Source organism: Echinops telfairi, unplaced genomic scaffold, assembly GCF_000313985.2.
Source record: "Echinops telfairi isolate 266 unplaced genomic scaffold, ASM31398v2 ScPeMD7_7410;HRSCAF=8448, whole genome shotgun sequence".
Lineage (NCBI taxonomy): Eukaryota > Metazoa > Chordata > Mammalia > Afrosoricida > Tenrecidae > Echinops > Echinops telfairi.
The window spans coordinates 26,068,782-26,074,101 of record NW_022111310.1 but is presented as its reverse complement, the minus strand read 5'-3'; the positions used below and the strand labels follow the sequence as shown (position 1 = coordinate 26,074,101).

The window sequence follows — 5,320 nt, the reverse complement described above, 5'->3', positions numbered from 1 at the left end:
ACATCTAAAAAGCACCAGGTGCCCACTGCTTCCCTGTAGCCAGGATCAGGATATGAGATGCTAAAGTTATTCATTATTTTAATGTATCTACATCATCTTTGTTGGTGTAGATATGGTTTTCAGGAACTGGTAAAGAGTAGAATTAACATTGGCAGCATGTCAGATTATGAAAGCTAGGAAACTCATTTTTCAAACTGTGATCTTTAAAAACAATGTCAAAATCCTTCTGCCTGGAGATGTGGGCCCATATATAAGAGAAATTATTACTTTAAACTTGGCAGACATTTAAACTATGTGTTCTGAAGGATTTTGGAATCACAATATAAATAACGTAAGCATACTTTTGTAATAACTCGACCCTAGTTTATCATGACCACTAAAGCTTTGGGTTATGATTACGGAAATGCAGAATCAGACCTAAAGCTTTATGCATTATAATCTCTTACTGGTTTTGCTTGTTTACTTTTTATTGTGAATTAGGGGAAAATTTAGAGCAGATCAGTTTTTCCATTCCACAATTATTACACACATTGTTTTGTCACATTGATGTTTGCTGTTTTCATGAAAGATATTCTCTTTAAAATGCTGTCTGTCTTCCAGTGTCCACATGAACTTGACTACCAAAGGGGCTTCTCCAATTGTGCAGCATGGCACTCACAACAAGAGTCTTGGAAAATTATTATACAAGTCAGAGAATTACTATAGGGTTGACTGTTTTTTCTGTTGGAAGGTAAGTAATAATGTCCAGTATTCCTTAGATTTAATTTCTTTCATAGATAATGTGAAAATACTCACTGAAGTATCTCCTAGATGAACTTCATTTTTGGTCTTTTTAGACCAACTTCTGCAATAATTCTAAATGCCACTCTGCCCATTTGGCTCAGATTTTAGAATCCATCTCCCAAGATGAACTTAATTTCTTGGATCGATTGAAAATCATTTAAAATACACTTTCTTCATATGTTTGTGCTTCTGACATAAGCCTTTTTTAATGTCTTTACACTAGTCAGGGGCAGGCAAACCTTTGAGATGGAAGAGCCAATCCTGATAATTTAAGAATTTAGTCGAGAGTCATAAATATGTATTTACAAACAAATGAGATCACCATTATCTAAAGAATATCCTTATAAGATCTTATAAATGAAACTATGATATTTTTATTTTCATTTTCAATTTTACTTCAAAGCTTCAAGTACGTACTGAAAGAGCGGAATACGGCTTGAGAGCCACAGTTGGCTGAGTCCTGCTCTATCTAGATCAGCCCAACAAGTTGCTCCATACTGTGTTTTCCCCAAGTCATAAACTACTACCAGAGAAACTCACTGTTTTTAGTCTTCTTCTGTCTTTGCTGAGTTTGGGTTCAATACACAACAAAGCAAGATAATTACAATGATCTACAGTAGAATCTTTACGTGCCATATTTTCTGACCACCAGTAATGCAAAAAAAAAGAAAAGAAAGATTTCAATAAAGTGAACTAATCTAGTAACTATGCAATAAAAAAAGCAATGCATTCTTTTGTTTTTCCTTATCATTTTTATTGGGAGCTCCTACAGATATTATAACAATCCATAATTCAATTAGACCAAGCATAATTGTGCAATTGCTGATACCATCACTTTCTTTTCTTTCTTTAATACTGGTAAATCATTTTCTTTTCCTTGTTCTGTTTTGTTTTGTCTGTTTTATTATGGTGGTTTTTTTTTCTTTTACCATATGTCTATCTATATAAGATAGTGTGTTGATCTGGGTACTTTAGAGAAATAAATCCACAAAAACTCATGTATAAGAGAGTTTTATTAAAAGGTTAAGAGCATGTCAAGAAAACATCCCAACCTAGTGCTGCCCAAGCCCACAAGTCCAACATTAACCCACATGTCCACCACCAATCCACAAAGTCCTCCTCCGTCTCACAAAACACACACTATAATGCTGACTGCAGGAGGAAAGCCAAATCAGTGAATGTGTAAGCATCTCAGCGCTGGAGGGATCTCCACACGGCTTCTCCAGCACCCAGAGCTGCATCAGGATAGGTCCATGTGGCTTTTCCTTGAGGATGTCTTGCAGGAAGTAAGCCTTGCCAGCTGAGGCAGGGAACTGGCTAAGGCAGCTGCACCCTGGTCTGACCATCAGAAAGCAAGAGACCCAAGAACTAGAAAGGTGAGGCTCACTGAGCCATTTATCTCTCTGCCCTTCAATTAGCCCACATGTGTTAATCAGCCAGGTTGGCACAATAAACTTTACCTAATTCAGATAGGCAGGGCAACAATCCTAAGGAGAAAACTACGGGACCTACAGTTCTAGGGGCGGGGACATGGAAGAGGAGGGGCCGGGGAAGGGAGTGGGGAGCCAACAAACTCAGATAAGGGAACAAGAGATTTAAAATTAATGATGAGGAGGGTGTATAATGCTGGGTGGGGCTTGATCAAGAGCAATGTATCTGAGAGGATATACTGAGAACTGAATGGAGGGTGAGCATGATAGTGGTATAGGAGGAAGGTGAAAGGAAATAGAGGAAAGAAATAGGAGGTAAAAACAAAAAAAACCAACAACAACAACAACGAAAAATAAATAGGAGGCACAGCTATTTATAGAGGTGTAGCTATAAGCATGTATATATAAATATATTAATTTATAATGAAAGAGATAGAGGCCAATGTATATATATTAAAATGTTAAGTAGTAAGATAGCAGACAGACTTTGGGCCTCTACTCAAGGCCTCCCTTAACACAAGAACACTTGGTTCTGATAACCTGGCATTCTTTGACACTCACCTTCCCAACAGGATCGCTGAAGACAAAGCAGGTGCATAAGCAAATGTGGTGAAGAAAGCTGATGGTGCTATAAAAAATATATAGTGTATGGGGTCTTAAACCCTTGAAGATAAACAAGTGACCGTCTAGCAGGGAAGCAATTAAGCACACATGGAAGAAGCACATCAGCCTGTGTGATCATGTGGTGTCGACAGGATCAGGCATCAAAAGATCCAAAACAAACAACTATATCGATGTGAAAGAGGGGGGTTGGAGTGGAGACCCAAAGCCCATCTGTAGATAATTGGGTATCTCCCCACAGGAGGTTTATAGGGAAGGGATAATTCAACCAAGGTACGGTGTAGCACTGATGAATCACACACCATTCCTCTAGTTCCTGAATACTTCCTCCTTCCCACTACCATGACCCAGTTCTATCTTTAAAATCTGGCTAGACTGGAGAATGTGGGGTTAAAGAGAGGGTCCCCCACAAATCATCACAGGTCCGGTAGGCACAATTGTACAGCGATAATAAGCAAAAATTATAGTAAAGTCATAGGGAGGTTGAGAGAGTCAAGTAATGGAGTCAGACACAATTCATGGTAGCATTGCTCACCTCAGCCCCGCTTGGTGGTCCACGTGGGGGGAGCCCAGCCACGAGAGCAGGAGAGAGGCCCCAGACCGAGAACCGGGGAGAGCTTCTTTCTTTATTGCTAACCAAGTGTTGTATGTCTTTAGGGGGACATGATTACAGGTAACCACACGTCACAGGAAGGGGCAGTACAATAGGCATACACATTGTAGGAAGGGGATGTATGATAGGCATAAGTGTGACAGGAAGGGGATGAGCTAGGGGTGTGCCCATAGGAATGGGAAGGTCTAGGGGTATACATGTGACAAGATGGGCGGACCCTAGATTCATGATGGCAGCCTAACCTTGGTCATCCTTGGGTGGGTTTGACCTCTCTGGTGTCTCCTACAAGGAAACAGACAACTATTATCCTTATCAGAGGGGAGTGGGCCCTACTTGTTGTGGGATAAACAGTGGTGTCTGCTTGCTCTAGATGGCTGATAGCTCTTAGGGAGAATGACCCCTGATCTATTTTTTATGACCTCAAAGTGTATAGTCATTCGCAAGCAGCTAAGTCTGGCATATATTTGAGGCAGACAACTTGGGAGAAATCCTTCTGTTTCCCAAAGCAGAACACACATTGTACAGATAAGAGCTCTGGACACATGGAATTCAGGACAGATAAACTCCTCAGGAACAGTTATGGTAGTAGCGATATCGTGAGGATAAGGGGATGGTCAGGGAGGGGGAAGGTTGAGAAATGGGGAATTCATCACAAGATGCGATATATAGCCTCCCCCCACCGTGAAGGGGACACATAAGAGAAATGTGGGTGAAGGGAGACCATGGACAGTGTAAGATATGAAATAACAATTACAATATATAATTGATCAAGAATTCACGAGAGTGGGAGGGGAGGGGGAAAGGGGCCAATACCAAGGGCTCAAGGAGAAAATGTTTTGGAAATGATGATGGCAGCATATATACAAATATGTTTGATACAATTGATGTATGGTATGTTATAAGAGCTGTAAGAGCCCCCAGTAAAATGATTTCATAAATAAATAGATCAATCAATTAATCATTAGGAGCTCTTACAGCTCTTACAACAATTCATACATCAATTGTATCAAGCGCATTTGTACATATGTTGCCATCATCGTTTTCAAAACATTTTCTTTCTGCTTGACCCCTTGGTATTAGGTCCTTTTTTTCCCCTCCCTCCTCCGCCCTCCCATCCTCATGGACTCCTGATAAATTATAAATTATTATTATTTTCATATTTTACACCACCCTTAGCCCACATTTCTGTTGTTTGTTCCCCTAGAGGGTGGGTTATACGATCATTGTAGACAGTCCCCATTTCTCCCACTTCTCCCACCCCCACCCCCCGACCCTTCCCCCTACCCTCATGATATCACCACTCCCATTACTGTTCCTGGGGTGTTTATCTGTACTGAATTCCATGTGTCCAGAGGTCTTATCTGTACCAGTGTACATGTTCCAGTCTACACGGATTTGTAAGATAGAACTGAGGTCATGACAGTGGTGGGAAGGAAGCATTAAAGAATTAGAATGTTGTCTGTTTCGTCAGTGCTATGCTGCACCCTGGCTGACACATTCCTTCCTTGTGACCCTTTTGAGAGGGAATGTCCAATTGTTTACAGATGGGCTTTGGCTCTCCTCCCCTACCTCCATCATTTGCATCAATATATTTGTTTGGGATCTTCTGATGTCTGATACCTGATCCCGCTGACACCTCATGATCACACAGGCTGGTGTGCTTCTTCCATGTGGGCTTGTTGCTTCTCTACTAGATGATCACTGTTTAACCTCAAGCCTTTAAGACCCCAGACCCTATATTTTTTGATAGCCGGGCACTATCAGCTTTCTTCCCCACATTTGCTTATGCACCCATTTGTCTTCAGTGATCATCATGTCAGGAAGGTGAGCATCAAAGAATGCCAGGTTATTAGAAGAAAGTGTTCTTGTCATG

The 5,320-nt window shown here is 40.9% G+C and overlaps 1 pseudogene; it reads right to left on the bottom strand.

Moving 5' to 3' along the window:
* Nucleotides 1–1,180: 1,180 nt before the first annotated feature.
* Nucleotides 1,181–5,320, bottom strand: part of LOC101638827 — a 10,915-nt pseudogene continuing 6,775 nt past the window's right edge.